This window comes from Microcaecilia unicolor, chromosome 2 (assembly GCF_901765095.1).
Source record: "Microcaecilia unicolor chromosome 2, aMicUni1.1, whole genome shotgun sequence".
Lineage (NCBI taxonomy): Eukaryota > Metazoa > Chordata > Amphibia > Gymnophiona > Siphonopidae > Microcaecilia > Microcaecilia unicolor.
This window is the reverse complement of record NC_044032.1, coordinates 230,159,886-230,178,797: the sequence shown is the minus strand read 5'-3', so window position 1 is coordinate 230,178,797 and position 18,912 is coordinate 230,159,886. Positions and strand designations below refer to the sequence as shown.

Genomic DNA, 18,912 nt, shown 5'->3' with positions numbered 1-18,912 from the left:
ATACCCAGAATACACATAACACAGAATGGAGATATATATATACACAAATGCAGACCTCACATATACACACATGAAATTAGAGGAGAGGGACTTACTTACATTCTCTAAGTATGTAAAGTGTTGCCATACTGGTCCAGACAGAAGGTCGATCAAGCCCAGCCTCCTGTTTTTAACAGTGGCCAATCCAGGTTATAAGTACCTGGCAAGGGAATCATATAGGTCCATCTCGCTCCTCAATGTAGATATAAAACTGATAGCAAAAATATTAGCTGAGCGTTGGCGCCAGTTCTTCCCAGGTTGGTAGGACAGGAACAGGCTGGGTTTGTCAGAAACAGACAGTCGGTCTCTAATGTCAGATGTTTGTTATTGGCCATGGCTATGTGCCAAGAAGAAAAAAACCCCTCCCTGTTGGTGAGTCTAGCTGCTGAAAAAGCTTTTGATAGGGTCAGTTGGGAGTATTTATTTCATACCTTGATGCACGTGGGGTTCCGGGGATGGTATTTGAACGCGCTACAAACTTTGTACAACCAGCCAAAAGCTGCACTTTTGGTAAATGGCGTTAAAGATAGGGAGTTTCCAATTGGACGGGGAACTCGGCAGGGATGCCCGCTATCACCCATGTTGTTTGTGCTTTCACTGGAACCCCTACTGTGCCATTTGCTCCTGTCAGTAGGGGTGACGGGGGTGAGGTTAGCTGGACAACATGTTAAAGTATTGGCTTACGCGGATGACTGGTTAGTGATAATGTCTGATCTTCCCCGTTCGCTGGATTCAATGTTGGTTTGCCTGGAGGAATATAGGCATTTCTCGGGGTTCAAGTTGAATTTTAACAAGTCGCAGGCCCGGTCGGTGGTGGCTGATGAACAAATGCATGGGCAAGGGAAATTTCCTTTTGAGTGGGCGACGGGCACATTAAAATACCTGGATCTCACACAATTGTATACACATAATATACAACACTTATTACGAGAAACTCAGCAGAGATATCAGGCATGGGAGGCATTGCCAATATCCTTGCTGGGTAGAATAGCTCTGTACAACGTGTTTGTTATTCCAAGGTGGTTGTATGTATTTCAGTTGTTGCCACTATTTTTGAAGATAAAAGATGAACAGAAGTTGAATAAACTGTTAAGGGGTTTTCTCTGGAGGGGGAAAAGAGCGCGCCTCCCATTGCTGGTGATGCAAATACCAGTGGAATAAGGCGGATTGGGATTAATAAGCATGAGAAATATAACAGTAGCAAGTGATATGAGACATGTCAACGACTGGTTTCGCTCAACTTCGGATTATTCTAACACATCATTGGAACTTCAACTTCTACCTAATGTACATTTTAGTAATCTCTTACATGTCTCTGGTGGTGCGATACCAAAATTATTGAAATTATCGTCTATCATGACCACTGCTAAAGCGATATGGAAGTAGGTGTTCTGATTACATCATTTTTCACCAAAAGTGACACCTTATTTGTCAATTTATAACAATCCGGCATTCCAGCCGGGTTGTTTTTATCCGGCCTTCCTCAGGTGGCAAAGAAATGGGATGATGTATTTGCTACATGTGACAGCAGAAGGCAAACTTAAACCCTTTAAGGATTTACAATCTGAATACTCAATCCCTTCTGGAGACATCTTTCACTATGCTCAGCTGAGACATTACGTTAGCACTTTACCATGGAGTGTCCTGTCAGAGGATGTTCAGGCCGAGCTTTCCGCAGCTTATTCTTTAGAGGCACAGCAGAAAGTGTCACTCTTCTTTCATCACCGACACATCAGGGACACTACCCCGGAATTAAACTACTTGTGGCTACTTAACGCATGGAAGGAAGACATTCCGCTATTGCTGACAGTAGAGCAGCTGAGAGCACACCTACTGGCCATCCGCAAATACTCTACATTCTGCACGCATTGGGAAATGCAATATAAATTTGTCCTCTGGGCATTTATTTCCCCACGCCGTGTGTTTCATATGGGAATGTCGCCGTGTGAAGCGGAAGGGGCCACTTTGGGACACACGTTCTGGACCTGCACAGGGATTGTAAAGTTCTGGAAATACATAATGTCACAGGTGTCTGGAATGTGGAAGGCAAGGTGGCATTATGATTTCAGCACTCTTGTTTGGGTGTCCCACCTTAAGCTCACCTTCTCCAAGTGGCATGAAATGATTTGTGCGGACAGCTATTATAGTGGTAAAACAAGCTATTTTGGCAGAGTGGATATCTAACTGCCACCCCACGGCTCAACAGTGGAGAATGCGGATGATTACATTCCTAAGAATGGAGCGGATAGGAATACATGACTTTGCCTCAGCAGGAGGGGAGAAACTACAGCAGTGTTGGAGCCCGTTCTGGAATACAATGACCCCAGTGGCAAGGAGCCGTCTGTTGAAAAATAGACCCCCAGATACACTACTCACTGAGGGCCAGGCAAAGGGGCCTGGAAAATGTTGGTGTGATATTCAGTTAAAAGGAATTTGGGGTGGGAGGGGTGGGGTTTAGGGAAGGAATAGAGTCAGAATTGTAAATGGTAAATGCAATAATTTGAAGACATGTAACTTGTGGTAATGTTTACCAATAAAAATGATTGTTACATAAGTACCTGGCAAGATCTAAAAACAGTACAATATATTTTATGCTGCTTATCCTAGAAATAAGCAGTGGATTTTCTTCAAGTCCATCTTAATAATTGCTTTTGGACTTTTCTTTTAGGAAGCTATCCAAACCTTTGTTAAACCCCCTTAAGCTAACTGCTTTTACCACATTCTCTGGCAACGAATTCCAGAGTGTAATTACATATTGAGTAAAGAAATATTTTCTCTGATTTGTTTTAAATTTACTACTTTGTAGCTTCATTGCGTGCCCCCTAGTCCTAGTATTTTTTGGAAAGTGTAAACATGCGATTCACGTCTACCTGTTCCACTATACTCATTATTTTATAGACCTCTAGCATATCTCCTCTCTTTTCTCCAAGTTGAGCCCTAGCTGCTTTAGCCTTTCCTCATTGGGAAGTTGTCCTGTCTCCATCATTTTCATCGCCCTTCTCTGTACCTTTTCTAATTCCATTATTTTTTTTTTTTTGTAAGATGATGTGATCAGAATTGCACACAGTATTTGAGGTATGATCACACCATGGAGTGATACAAAGAGGCATGTTTTCAAAGCACTTAGCCTTCCAAAGTTCCATAGGTTTCTATGGAACTTTGGAAGGCTAAGTGCTTTGAAAATAAGCCTCAAAGGCATTATTAAGTCCTCATTTTTGTTTTCCATTCCTTTCCTAATATTACCTAATATTCTATTTGGTTTCTTAGCTGCCGCCACACACTGAGCATAAGGTTTCAACGTATCAACGATGACACCTAGATCCCTTTCCTAGTTGGTGACTCCTAATGTGGAACCTTGCATCACGTAACTATAGTTCGGGTTCCTCTTTCCCACATGTATCACTTTGCACTTGCTCACATTAAATGTCATCTGCCATTTGGATGCCCAATCTCATAAGGTCTTGTAATTTTTCACAGTCCTTCTATTTAACAGCTTTGAATACCTTTTGTGTCATCAACAAATTTAATTACCTCACTAGTTACTCCCATTTCTAGATCATTTACAATTATGTTAAAAAGCAGAGGTCCCAGTACAGACCCCTGGGGAACCCCACTATCTACCCTTTTCCATTGAGAATACTGACCATTGACCCTACTCACTGTTTTCTGTCGTTTAATCCACAATAGAACACTACCTCCTATCCCATGACTCTCCAATTTCCTCTGGAGTCTTTCATGAAGTACTTTGTTAAATGCCTTTTGAAAATCCATATATACAATATCTGCTGGCTCACTTTTATCCATATGTGTGTTCACCCCTTCAAAGAAGTGTAGTAGATTGGTGAGGCAAGATTTCCCTTCAGTAAATCCATGTTGGCTTTGTCTCATTAATCCATGCTTTTGAATATGTTCTGTAATTTTGTTCTTTATAATAGTCTCTACTATTTTGCCCGGCACCAATTCCAGGCTCACCGGTTTATAATTTCCCAGATCAACTCTAGAGCCTTTTTTATAAATTGGTGTTACATTGGCCACCCTCCAATCTTCTAGAACCATTCTTGATTTTAAAGAAATATTACATATTGCTAACAGTTGTTCTGCAAGTTATAGTTTTCAATTCTATCAGTACTCTGTTGTTAACTCTGCTGCGAGAACTACTTCAGGAATCGTACAGTTTTCTTATTGGTTATTGTGTGTTTTACCAAGTAACAGTCTTTTGTTACTGTCAGAAAGCAGCAACATTTGACATTAATGTACAGAAGACAGAAGGATGGGTAATAAACGTGGACATTTTTCTGAGTTTTAAATCCCCCACCCCCACCCCTTAGGTGAGTGAGTCTACCCTTCCAGCTTCCAATTGTAAGTAGCAGCAGAGACTGTGTAGGTAGGATCCAGCCCCAATGGGAAGCAGAGTTGTTACAATGCTTGCTGATTGTAAAAATTTCAGGAAGACCTTAGGAAGTTGGAAGACTGGGCATCCAAATGGCAGATGAAATTTAATGTGGACAAACGCAAAAATGATGCACATTAGGAAGAATAATCCAAATCATAGTTACCTGATGCTAGGATCCACCTTAGTAGTCAGCACCCAAGAAAAAAATCTAGGTGTCATTGTAGACATGGTAATATCTTGTGCCTAGTGTGAAACTGCAGCCAAAAAAGCAAATGGGATGCTAGTTATTATTAGGAAAGGGATAGAAAACGAGACAAAGAATATTATGTCTCTGTATTGCTCCATGGTGCGACCACACCTTGAGTATTGTGTGCTATTCTGTTCGCCGTACCTCAAAAAAAGATATAGCAGAATTAGAAAAGGTTCAAAGAAGGGTGACCAAAATGATTAAGGGGATGGAATGCCTCAAATATGAGGAAATGCTTAAGAGATTAGGACTCAGCTTGGAAAAGAGATGTCTGGGGCGGAGTGATATGAATATGGTCTACAAAATACTTAGTATTGTAGAACGAGTAAACGTAAACTTGCCCTATACATTCTATATCAAGTCACTTACATTTGTGTGCTGTGTGTCTAAATGTAGAGAATACTGACATGCACTAAGGGTATTCTACAAATAGGCACTCAAATGGTATAGTATGTATTTGTAAGGGGGGGCGTTCACACTGGCAAAGCACAGGTGGGCCATGTAGAAACTGCAAAGAATTCAAGCAAATTTTGACTGTGTGGTAATTCGATTGGTTGTTCAGTCACTGGTTTTGTCATACATAGGCTATTGCAACATTGTATAAGTTGGCTGTAAAATAGAAGTATTGTGCAACTTGGCCCAAAATATGGTGACGCAAGTCAAAATATGAGAACATTAAGCCAATTATATTAGAGCTTCATTGGCTACCAGTAGAAGCATGCTCTATTTTTAAACTTTGTGTGCTAGTATTCCAAATAATTTATGGAATGTCACCTGTGTAAATGCAGGGCATGATTGATTTATCAGTTTGTAATGCTTCTGCTGCAGCCAGAGATTTACTAAGGTTACGTAATCCATCATGCAAGAAGATTGTTTATAAGTTGGTGTATTCATCATGTTTTTCTTACATGGTATAAGTCCAGCTAAAATATGGATACAATGTAATTTTAATTTGTTTAATAAAATGCTGAAACCTATTTGTAGATGTGTATTTCATTTTCTTTTTTGTAAATCCTACTATGAAGCCTACTGACCGAACCCTTTGACTGACTGAACTCTTTGACTGACTTAATAGTTATTGTGTGTAATGTCAACTGACAGGTGTTGCTGTGGGATAGTGGCACCTTGGGCTTAAACTGTAAAATTGATCACTTTAAACTTGGCATTGGCACCTGATGGTTTGAATCACACTTGGTTATATTTTATTAGTCTTTTCAAACCAAGAGAATAGTTGGATATAGCTTGATTCATACCATCCATTCCATTTGTCCTTCAGGTCAAACACAGATACGTACAGAGAGAATGGAAAAAATGTAATGAGCTCTGTATGCTATCCCTACTTGTTTGCAGGATGGTTCTGGGAGGGATGATGGGGTAATTGTGGCTGAGCTTAATTATTAAAATTTTTTTGGGGGTGTCCTAGGGACAAAAAGGAAAATGGGGGGGGGGGGGGGTGGAGAGAGGCAAAGCTGAATGATTGCTTAGGTGCCAGTTCCGTTTAACTCCTGTTAGGCTGAAGATGAGCCTGATTTTCATTGTGTCCACAATGAATATTCCTAATGTGTTTGCATACATTTGATCTAAAAGCTCATGATAATATATAGCATGCACACTGGTTGCCACCATAATCAAACTTTGTTTATAGCCCTTGAGGATCAGAACTCAAAAGCCTTGATGTACAGGTTGAGCCAGCTATACAACTTAAATCTTTCTTTGTCTCAGTATTCCTCAAATGTTATAAAATTCACCTTTTAAAAATGGTGGAATTTAGTAAGAGACTTGTGTGAGGTAGATTCAGGTTTCTGTGGCTGTATTTTGTGTCCATTAGCATAGTTCGACTGACACTGCTTTCAGTTGGGTTGACTGCAGTTTCCATGCTGAGGGAAGCTGGCTCCCAGAGCGTTACTGTTAGTGATGAGACTGGAAAATCTCACTGTACACGTTACTATTTACAATGTGGGGAACATTCATTGTTATAGAGTGTAAATACAGAGGATAGTGACATGGATACAAGCCTCATGAATGTCTTACAAGAACGCACTGTTGCTTGCTTTTAGAAGCATCAGCTGTGTGAGCGCTACCATCTTTTGGGGTTGTCTATATATTTTGGGAAAGGGAAGAGGCTCTCAATTCCCTGGGTGGTGTTTTCCTAATGGTGCTACCTGTCTATCTCCTTCCAAATATAATATTTCATAACTGAGCTATGACAATAAAACAATACATCACAGTATAGTACAATACAGGCACTTATAATCCACAGTTAACCACAGATGGTTCAGCGTGGATTGCAATAGTAAGAGCTAGACATGTCTAGGAATTACAATAGGTAAAATATAGGTAACAACAAATAACAGTATTGAGAAGCCAGAAAACTCATTAAAATAGACAAAAACTTCAAGTTTAAAAAAATTGCATTTTAAAGAAACTTGAACAATTTTTTTTTTAATATTAGGTATTACATCCAAGTAAAAACTTGTAACAGAAAATAACTGAGGAGAAAATATACGAAATAACGAATCCAAGGAATACTAAAAGCAAGAAAAATAAAACCCTCCAAACAGCTATCCAGTCTGCTAGCAACATGTGCATAACCAACAGGATTCCTAGGACATTGAATGAAGGAAAATAGTGGTGAGAGTATTTGCTGTAACACATAATGGGGGGGGGGGGGGGGTGTAGGAGGCTTAGGATCACACTGTTTACTGACCAAAAGCTGGCAAATTGCTGCCTGTCAAAGAAAATATACTTAAGCCCTTGCCATTTATAACACATTTACAAGGATAATTTAAACAAAATTGAGCCCTCAACTGCAAGTGTCTTGGTCTTGATAGTAGAAACTGCTTCCTCTTTTGAGTAATTCTTGCAACATCAGGAAACAGAATAGTTCTGTCCATAAATTTCTCATGTCTCTTCTTAAAAACACAACTTCAAAACCCAATCTCTGTCAGGTTTCAGAATAAAAGCCACTTTCAGTGTTGCTTATTGTCCCACAAGAATCACTAGAGATCTCCAAAGCCTCCGTTAGGTTCAAAGAATAAAAAGAGGACTGAGATGCATCTTCACCATGATCCTGAGACTTCTTAAAGGGCAGAAGGTAATATCCCAAGATATTTGAGGAATGCACCTCAGGGAATTTTTTTAAAATCTCAAATATTTCTATAGAATCTAGCTACACTGTTCTGCACAAATGGATGTTATCCCCTCCTACCAGCAGATAGAGGTAGAGAAAACCGAATTTTTACCAGTTTGAGGAATGCACTTCAGATAATTTTTTAAAAACTCTGAAATATTTCCATAGCGTCTAGCTACACTGTTCTACACAAATGGGTGTTATTCCTTCCTACCAGCAGATGGAGGTAGAGAAAACTGAGTTTTTACCAGTGACCTCACTGGTATTAGCCGGTGGTGCTTCCTAGAGTATTTACTCTACCTCAGCAGATGGTAAGCTTTGCTGGCTTGAGCTCCTGGTCCTTGGCCTAGCTCCCTGCTCAGCTGAGTTTAGCCTAATGACCACTCCCAATTATCCAGGCTTAGAAATGGACCTGATAAAGTGCAGAGCTTGGCTCCACTGTCATCAGTCACACTTCTTAGCATCCACTGGGTGAGGCTTGTGGGGACCCTGAGGGCTTTTTGGCTTCAGAGTTTGCCCCAAATTGTCAAGCAAGCCCTGCAGGAGGATGCTGACCCCTCGGCGAGTGATAGGGCCCCTAGGGGTCCAGATGTCCCTGGGCGTGGTAGGTACCACAGGAGAAATTGAGGGGTCATGGACATCCTGGTCAGCTCTGGGGTGTCCTGGGAGGACCTGGATGTCTTCTTTGATCCTCATTTCCTCTCAGACTTAGATTTAGAGGACTCTCCCCTACAGGAGGAGGAGGAGCGTTTCCATTTGATCCAGCTCTTCTGTCATGAAGAACACTAATCTTGTTGATGAGATCAAGCACGAAGACTCCCAGGATTCTCAGATCTCCCACTGTGGACTTATCTGAGGAGGACTCATTTTTGGAGGGCTTTGCGGGTCACCAGGAGCATTTCCTACTTCATAAGGCTCTCACCTACATCATGCTGCCAGAATAGGAGTCCCCGGATAGGGCTCTCAGGGGGGGCCCAGACTCTTGATCACCTTTTATTCTTTTGCCTCTGAGGAGGTGGAGAAGTATTGGGTGTACCCCAAGGTGTAGGATCTCACTATGCCAGCACTAAAGCTACTGCTGTTTGTTCAGGGCGGCTCGGCCCTCTGGGAGCTCCTTGACAAGTGGGAGGAACAGCAGTTACGTTTAGTCTTTTCCAGTGGTTATGTCCAGTGTTAAAGCAGCCATTTGTGGTACGTGTCATGCTGTGCTAGCTGCAGCAACTGTCTGGTGAGGCCTTTTTGGTGGATGTTCTTTATGATTTGGTCTGCCTGTGCCTCAGTCAGTGCGTTCAGCTGTGGTGGGTGGTTGCTAGCTGTGATTCCACCATTGGGTTGTGAATGCTGCCTCCAGTGAACTTCATAGTCAGCTTCCCTTCCATGGGTGCTTGCTGTTTGGAAAGGACATGAGAAGCTGGTGAAGGATATGAGAGAGACGCGACCCCCTTATCTCCCTGAGCTGAGACCCAAAGGTTCCCAGTATTCTCCTTCTTCCAGAGGTTGCTCCAGGTGAGTGAGCCATTTTTGGCCAGCCTGGCATATATGACTTGTGCCTTCAGTTCAGGGCCCTTCCTGTCCAATGAGGATACCCCAGGTCCCTCGGTGGTGCAAGTGGAAGGCAGGTTGTCCCTCTTTTACCATGAGTGGGTCCATATAACCTCGGGTGGATTCTGGAGATGGTGGAGAAGAGAGAGTCCCTAGAACTCACTCGCCCCATTCCCTATGCCTTCATGGTTTCCCTGTGGGACTCAGTGCAAAAGCGATGGGATGTTGCCTTCATTCTCTAGCATCTCCTGGAGCTAAGAGCTATGGAGCCAGTGCCTTACAAAAAGAGCACCATCATCTGGGATGTTTTTCCATTTACTGTGTGGTTCCAAACAAAGGCCTGCTTCTTTCACCCCATCCTGGACCTAAAATAGGTAAATGCCTGCCTGCAGTGCAACATTTTCACATTAAAACCCTCAGATCATGTTTGGTCAGGTGAGCTTTTGACATCCCTGGACATTAGAGGCCTATCTACACATCCCCATTGCAGACCATCACAAGCTTTATTGTCGCTTCTGTGTTCTTGGATGTCATTTCCAATTTTGGGCCTTGTCCTTTGGTCTAGACATCCCCCCCACCCCCCAAACACACACCTTCTTTCAGGTTTTGGGAGTGGTCACCTTCTTCTCTGTGTCACCATCTTTACCTGTATGAGTGGCTGTTTCGGGTGGATTTGGATGTGGAGGCCAGTCTAGCTACCTCTCGGGTCATCTCTCAATTGGAAACCCTGGGCTGGGTCAAGAATAGAGTCGAGAGTCATCTTGTTCCCTCCCAGGTCCTGGAATACGTGGGAGTCTGCTTTGATACTGCCAGAGGCTCCACAGTCTGGACATCTGGAGGACACTGCTCCAGTACCTGAAAGAGATGAATGATTTTCACCTCTCTGGTCACTTTTGTTCTTTTTCATGGCCCTAGGAGGGGCCAAGTGGCCTCTAAGGTCTCCTCTGTGAGGTGGATCAAGGAGGCTATTGAGACCATCTACATTTGTAAGAATCATCTGGTACTTTAGGGCCTGAAGTCCCATTTTAGACGTGCTCAGGCCATATCTTTGGCAGAGGCCCTGGTGGTGGCTTCTGAAGAGGTGTAAAGGGTAGCAGCTTGGTCGTTGCGCCATTCCTTTGTTAACCACTACAGGGTGGACTGTAGCTGGCCTGTAAAGGAAGGAAGATTTGTCCTACCTTATTTTCTTTTCTTTAGTCGGCTCCACTGTTCTGTAGCCTGCCCTCGGAAGACTTGGACCTGAGATTCTGGGTGTGCTCTGCACTTTCCCTTACAGTATAAAAATAAAACAAAATGAGAGGGGACTAGTCCCACATATTGAGATTGCTATATCCTGGTGTATGCAGGGTAGCAAATGCCACTCTCTTGTGCTCCATTGCAGCTGTAATGATAGATGGAGCATGGGTGCATGACCGTCTGATAATTTACCGTTCACTGTTCAACTTTTTTTTTTATAATAAACTTATTAGTTTGTTAGCTCTGTTGTCCTGTACTGGCTAAGAATCCTGGTGGTTTGTGTTCTTGGTCTGTGGGTGTTTTCTAGGAACTGTGGGACCTTTAGAATTGTAGAATTGTGACCCCAGTGCCCCTAGAAACCACCAGGGAAATAACTTGGGGGTGGGAGAAGTTGTCCAGAGAGAAGCGGGACCCAGCAGGTAGGAGGGAGGGTATCAGTGTAGGAGCACATGTGCAGGTACACTTGGGTAGTGCTGTGCCAGACCCTCTAGTTGGCCACAGGTTTAACCCCAGGTGGGTGCTAGGGGTAAATGTAAGGTGTTGCATGACACCTGCCAAATATTTTCTAAGGAAAAGGTTTTAGGCTTTATTAATATCAGACAAAATGCTTTTAAACTTATCTGAGACTACTTTTGGAGTGTAATCAGGGGGCAAGATCATCTCTTTCAGCCCTCCATCTACAACTTTCAACACCGAGCCTCTGCTTGAACTGCACCACCACATCTGCATGCTGCTGTTGCTCTTCCAGCAGCATCAGAGAAAGGGGTTCCTGTCCCCACACTGAGCAATAGCACTGACACCTGGGGTTTTTCCTTTATTTTTCTTCTTCCAGCATTCTACACCTCTCTTTGGCTCCTTCAGGCTCTGAAGGGGGTCTAAAGGGACCTGACTTGCTCCAGTCCACATGTCTTCAGCCATGTGCCACTGCCCTGGTGCTTTTATTCTCAATACCATCCCTAAAAGATGTCACCAGGGTCGGGTCATAAGGAAACTCCTTCACGGGTGCTTGTTAGATAATGTCTTCCTCGCTGGCACCTCCTCTCTCCCCACAATCCTGATCTCAAGTAGACAGAACAGTTATAAAGTGTTGCTGATGGCTGGTTGTGTAATCGGTGTATAGTCTCTGGATAGGCACATGAAGCACACACTGGAAAAAAAAAACTGCAGAAGTCTGGTAAGGATTGGAATAAAAATCATCATTTATTGGGCCTTCCCCAGTGCAAAAAAAGCAAAAATAGAACTATGAAAACAATGATGCATATAGTCCATAAAAACAAATTGAAGTGATGGCAAAAAGTATCAAATGTGTTCAAAATATTTCCAGTCTTTGATCTCCTCTGAGGTGTGCTCTCCTCTATTCTTCTGTATGTCATGTGCTCCTTCACTGGTGGAGGGGTTTTGAACCCTCTGCTCCTTTTTAAATGTCTTCCAGTTCTCAGGACCTTTGTAGTCCCACTCTCTTCCTCCCAGATACTCTCATATACAGTCTCTCTCAGATATAGTCTGTTTTTAGAACATAGGATATACCCTGCTCTCTAATCTCTTCCTTTACCTCCCACATGCTTCCCAGTCTATGCAGTCTTTCAGTGATTATGGAAAGTGCCTTTTGTCCTCTCTAGGACTTAATTCTCCTTACTCCATGTCACATGCTCAAGGTCTCTGGACTAGGCAAGTAGGATGCACCCAGCACTTGGGTCCCACCTTCAATCACATAGATTTCAGTGCTCTCACTGCTTCTAGGTGCCAATCCTTTCCCCGAGTTGGATATTGAACAGGTTGCAGCTTTTCTCCTTACTTCTCCTTGTGGAAAGGGCAAGATCTCCTCAATGATCCCCCTTATTCTTAAGGCACCTTGTGCCCCAGGGTTCAACTGGTTTTCAGACTTCCAGCCCCTCCCCTTCACTTGACTTATGTGAACAGGCCTCTCTCCTGGCCTTTCCCTTCTTCCTTCTCCTGTTTAGCATCTTGGGTAGAAGAACAAGGTTCTGATGGGTCCCAAGGCAGCAGACCTACCACTCTGTATTCTTCATTTTCCTCCTTACCGGATTCTGTCAAGGGAAGAAAGATACCAAGCGCTTCCCTACACTCCTGTTTTGTATTGCTCTCTGAGGATCTGCTGCTATTGGGCAGAGTAGACCACCCTTCATTAGTTTGACCCAGAATCTTCCTCCTGTCACTTAAAAGGAAGGCACATTGTGGCATCCTGCATCATGCACAATCAAAAATGCCACTAGGACTTTCAGAGTTGATGTGATTATCATTTGAGGTTTGTTAAAACTAATTTAATCTCTGGGAAGTGCAATAACAAAGGTTATGTAAGAAGAAAAATTTCATTTCTTGTAAAGTTGTTAATTAGCTAATAGCTGATTTAAGTCTTAGCCTATGGCAGCTTTCCTCACACAGAAGAAAAGATATGTGGCAGATGAATAACAATTAGCATCTAGCTGTTTTGGGTGTCTCTCACATATTTCTTACTATACAACTTTCTCCCCATCGTGTGAGGTATTTATGCCTGTTGCAGGGTTGAATCGGTGATGAAGTACCTTGTGTGCCTTTTAAACTTACTTTTTTAAATGTTAGTGTTTCTCGGTTGCAGCTCTTCCTATAGTATGAAACCATATTGATGGATTAAAAGTATAAGCTCTGATCAGCAGAGATTTTGAAATTGACATTCCAGAAACTGACATGTTCTAATCACGAAATAGAAAATGAAATTATTTTCTGCTTTTGTTATCTGATCATTTTATTTTTCTGATTGTGTTGATCTGAGCTGTAGTTTCTGCTTTGCCCATCTTCTGAACTCTGTCATTTTTTTCTCGCCTCCTGTTCCTTTGTTCTCGTTGTCCAGATTTAGTTCATTCTTACAATCCTTTTCCCTCCTTTTACTGTATCTGTCTCTAGCTTTCCTTCTCTTTCCCTTTCCTCCCCTCTATTCCCATTCCTCTTATTCCTCAGTCTTTCATTAACTCTGTCCTTCCCCCCCCCCTTCCATCCAGGGGCCACAGTCTCCATGTGCACACAGTTGGCTCTGCTGGTCCCCACCCCCTCTAATGTCAACTTCTTGTTCCATGGCAAAGGAGCTACAGAGCCAACCGCGTGCGCATGGAGAAAGTGGCTCTGACTGCATCAGATTGTTTTGCCGTGGCTGCTGTCTGGAGTAGCAGCAGCAGTGGCCAGGGACAGCAGCAGGAAGAAAGAGAGGAAGGTCTGCCATGTACCCCCTGTTGAGGCCTGGCATACCCCTTGCGGTACACGTACCATATTTTGAGAACCTTTGCCCTAGATTACCTGAAAGAGTCATTAGCTCAATGAGAAACTCTCCCATTGTAAAGTTAATTTTTCTGAAGGCTAGGGACTTAACTTGAAAAGAACCATCTCTGCCTGTGTTACAATTCCGAATTCTGTTTTGTTTTTGTGTTTTCTCTTTTTGGCTTTTATTTCTTGGTTTTATTTATTTTTTTGCTTCTCTTTGCCATGTCTCCAAGGCAAGCGCAGGCAGTTGCTTGTATACTGTTGGGTTTACAGCAGGTAGCAGCAGCAGCACATTTGCCATCAGACTCCACTTCCAGTACAGTGTGTACTCCCATGCTCTGCAGCAGCTTCTCTTGCGCCAAAGATGCTAGAGGCCACATTTTAGGCAGCCTGGAGAAAGCTGCTATTTCTGTATGGTTAGCTGAGGTTGATAATTTGTTTAAACAATACAGATTAAACTAGGATTAGGTGATGATCTAAGGAACTGGCGAGCAGTTAGTATGAAGGAAATGACTGTTTTTGAAGAAATGGTTATTAGAAATGTGGGGCCTACTTATATTTGTTTTCCTGTTAAACAACCTCTACACTTACAAATGTGCTGACATCTTTAGTTTATTCAGCTGAAGATCTAATTAAATTCACTAGAAAATAGCTACAGAAAAGACGCTCTGCATTACTGTAGAATATCATTTAATAATGAATATACAGAGTAGAGAGTTGCACGGGGACAGAAATCTTACCCATCCCCACCCATCCCCACTGGAATCTTACCCATCCCCACCCATCCCCGCAAAGATTTAAACCATCCCAACCCGTCCCCACCCGTCCCCGCAAGAATTTAACCCATCCCCACCCATCCCCGTAAGAATTTAATAGTACATAAAAGAAAGTTCCAGTCAGCTCCCTCAGTCTCTTTCTAGATTTGAGCCACAGCACTGTAGGCAAGGAAGGAATGGAAGTTGGAAGTTGGAACACTCTGGTGCGCACATGTAAGATTTGTCTCTGATTCACTGGCAGTGTGTGCTGAGAGGCCGCCACATGCACGCGCCAGTAGGTCAGGTGACATCTGATTCTCGTGCCTGTCTCAGAGCTGAGGTCTGTGCACCAGCCTGGGAGCAAAGAGGATTAATAGTAACATAGTAAGTGACAGCAAATAGACCTGAACGGTCCATCCACTCTGCCCAATAGTCACACTCATGATCAATTCATCATTAAATCAACGAGTGTGATATTATATACTTGATTATGGTCTTTCTTTCGTGTTTCTGGAACAAAAACCACAGAAGTCTATCTGGCCCCATCCTTATGTTCCAACTGCTGGAGTTGCCATCGAAGCCCACTCCAGCCTATTCATGTTCTCATTTGTGGGACACAGACCGTAAAAGTCTGTCCAGCACTGTCCTCATGTTCCAGCCACTGAAGTTGCTGTCTAAGCCCTTTCCAGCCCATCCTACACCAGATTGCCATGTATGAGACACAGACCATACAAGTCTGCCAGGTATCAGCTCTAGTTCATCACAGCCAGAGTCGCCATCTAAGTGTCACTTGACATATCCACACACATGCAGACATTTAAGGTTAGCTTTTATATAACTTCCATTTTCTAATTAGAGATCCTCTGTGTTCATCCCACGCCTTTTTGAATTCCGTCATCATTTGTGACTCTACCACCTCCTTAATGGAAGACTTTCCACATTTATGCTGTTAAAGCAAGGAAGAAGAGGAGGAGGAGGAGACAGCACTCAAATAAATTGGTATTCGGTAGATGAGAGGCTGGTGCAGGTGCAGCTTACACTTCCACGGGAAGCCCACAGAACTGGTTCCATCCCCGTGGGAACCCCGTAGGAACTGCCTCCGTCCCCGCGGGAACCCCGCAGAACTGCTTCCATCCCCGCGGGAACCCCGCAGGAACTGCCTCCGTCCCCGCGGGAATCCCGCGGGGGACGGAAGCCGTGCAGCTCTCTAATACAGAGGTACAAATTGTGTGTGGTGGCCAGTCAACTCAGTGAAGGAGATTGGCAGGTGTTAGATTGTGTAACCAGGCCAGATCTAACTAGCCCTTACCAAAACTGTTACCAACCTAAATCACTGGATCAAGTCGCAACTTCCCTCTTGTCTAGAGGCCTGAATTTTGCAAGAACACCCAATGGGGTTCACAATACAAACATCATAGCTGAAATAGAAAGTGCTTTCACAGGATTACCTAAAGATCAAGCAGATCCCATCCACAGAGAAACAACCAGGATCCTGCTTCAAAGAATAGCACCTTTCCACAACTTACCACTACAATTCTTACAAGATCGACATTCATAGTAGCGGATGTCAAAGATTACCACCAAAGATATCCAGTTTCCTAGCAGAGGATGTATATGTTTTACTACCTAACAGCCTACTCTGGAAAAGTTGCCGAGAAGTAACAAGCCAGATAAACAATGCCACTAATTTATTTTGGCAAACAATATATACTGCCGTAACTAATGGATAGATCTAGGCAGTGTACAATTTTTAAACAATAGTAAGAAGTGATAGGAAAGTAGCACATTCATTCGACCAAACTAGGATAGTACATCAATGAGGGTTTCAGGGAAAGGGGACGAGGAGCAAGAAACTAGTTAGCATGGGGGAGGGGGACAAGGAACAGTTGAGCAAAATACATGAAGAAAACTGAACCTATAGTGGCAAGTATCTTATGAGGTATTAAAGGCCTGGTGAAACATCCAGGTTTTTATTGCAGGCTTAAATTTCTTAAAAGATTAGAGAAAATCTGGTCTGAAGCAAGGCAACCACCTGACCCCCAGATTCTATGATTAATCCAAGATCCACAAACCAGATATTCCACTACAACCCGTTGTAAGTGCCGTTAGCTTCCTGACCCCCCCCCCCCCCCCCCCCAAGCATGCTGTCTGGCCTGGAAATTAAGAACCTTAACAGACAATATAGCCTTAAACACCAGAAATTCTGCTCATCTCATAGAGATCATTAATGGCCTGTGACTAAGCAACATGGACTGCCTGGTTAGTTTTGATGTGGTCTTCCTCTTCAACAAAGTACCAGTGGATAAAGCAGCCAAGGTCATACATGAGAAGCTAGAGACACATGGACTACTGATGGATGGGCTAACATAGTGGTGTTCTCCCTTTCCTATCCAAGATACTTGAACGTGCTGTTCACCGCCGTTGCCTTGACTTTCTTTCATCTCAAGCTATTCTTGATCCACTTCAATCTGGCTTTCGCCCCCTTCATTCAACTGAAACAGCGCTTGCTAAAGTCTCCAATGGACCTATTCCTGGCCAGATCCAAAGGTCTCTATTCTATTCTCATCCTTCTCAATCTATCTGCTTCTTTTGACACTGTTGATCACAGCCTACTCCTTGATACGCTGTCCTCACTTGGATTTCAGGGCTCTGTTCTTTCCTGGTTTTCTTCTTATCTCTCTCATCATACTTTTAGTGTATACTCTGGTGGATCCTCCTCCACTTCTATCCCACTGTCAGTTGGTGTACCTCAGGGATCTGTCCTGGGACCTCTTCTTCTCTCCATTTATACTTCTTCCCTAGATACTCTGATCTCATCCCATGGTTTTCAGTACCATCTTTACGCTGATGACTCCAAGATCTACTTCTCCACATCAGAAATCTCAGCAGGAATCCAGGCCAAAGTATCAGCCTGCCTGTCTGACATTGCTGCCTGGATATCTCACTGCCATCTGAAACTAAACATGACCAAGACTGAGCTTCTCATCTTTCCCTCTAAACCTACTACTACTATTTAGCGCTACTAGGCGTAAGCAGCGCTGCACAAACATAGAAGAAAGACAGTCCCTGCTCAAAGAGCTTACAATCTAATAAACCAACCTCTTCTTCCCCCATTCTCTTTTTCTGTGGATAACACTCTCATCTTTCCTGTCTCATCAGCTCGTAACCTTGGGGTCATCTTCGACTCCTCTCTCTCCTTCTCTGCACATATTCAGCAGACTGCTAAAACCTGTTGTTTCTTTCTCTATAATGTCCCCAAAATTCACCCTTTCCTTTCTGAACACACTACCAGAATTCTCATCCACATTCTTAAAACCTCTCGCTTAGACTATTGCAACTTGCTTCTCACAGGTCTCCCACTTAGCCATCTCTCTCCTCTTCAATCTGTTCAAAATTCTGCCGCACGACTTATATTTCACCAGTGTCGCTATGCTCATATTAGCCATCTCTTCAAGTCACTTCACTGGCTCACTATCCATTTCCGCATACAGTTCAAACTCCTCTTATTGACCTTTAAGTGCATTTACTCTGCAGCTCCTCAGTACCTCTCCACTCTCATCTTTCCCTACACTCCTCCCTGGAAACTCCTTTCACTGGGTAAATCTCTCTTATCTGCACCTTTCTCCTCCACCGCTAACTCCAGACTCCGTTCCTTTTATGTTGCTGCACCATATGCCTGGAATAAACTTCCTGAGCCGGTACATCAAGCTCCATCTCTGGCCGCCTTGAAATCTAGGCTAAAAGCCCACCTTTTTGATGTTGCTTTTAACTCCTAACCCTTACTTGTTCAGTACCCTTATTTTATCATCCCTACCTTAGTAATTCCCTTATCTCTTATTTGTCCTGTTTGTCTGCCCTAATTAGATTGTAAGCTCTGTCTAGCAGGGACTCTCTTCATGTTCAAGTGTACAGCGCTGCGTACGTCTAGTAACACTATAAAAATAAGTAGTAGTAGTAAAGACAGCATTTTTTTCAGTACCGGGAGCATGACTGTGTCCAAACAGAAGGGTACGGCAGTGGGCACCCCCCCTCCCTGGTGGTAACCAACATATTCATGGAGTCTCTAATCCATCGTACTGGACAATGATGAGCTCAAACCCATACTGTGGATCCGCTATGTAGATGACACATTTGCCATTTGGTCCCACGGAGGAGAAAACCTCTATGATTTTTGAACCATCTGAATAGCGGCTACACCAACGTAAGATTCACCATGGAGACTGATATCAGCAGATATCTCCCCTTTCTAGATGTAATGATGAAAAAGTGGGCAGTTGGAAGCCTGGGTCAGAAAACCTATCCATACCAATTGTTATCT

At 43.2% G+C, this 18,912-nt stretch overlaps 1 protein-coding gene across 7 annotated transcripts in view; it reads left to right on the top strand.

Annotated features, from left to right (window-relative positions):
- PTBP3 (polypyrimidine tract binding protein 3) overlaps window positions 1-18,912 on the top strand; it is a 286,927-nt gene that overhangs the window by 82,764 nt on the left and 185,251 nt on the right. For 4 of the 7 annotated variants that reach the window (XM_030193771.1, XM_030193768.1, XM_030193770.1 and 1 more), the window contains exon 2: window positions 7,132-7,310. The exons of the other annotated variants lie outside the window; for them this stretch is intronic. The gene's annotated coding sequence lies outside the window, so the exon portion shown is untranslated. The remainder of the gene's footprint in view (window positions 1-7,131; window positions 7,311-18,912) is intronic. 7 annotated transcript variants of the gene reach the window in all.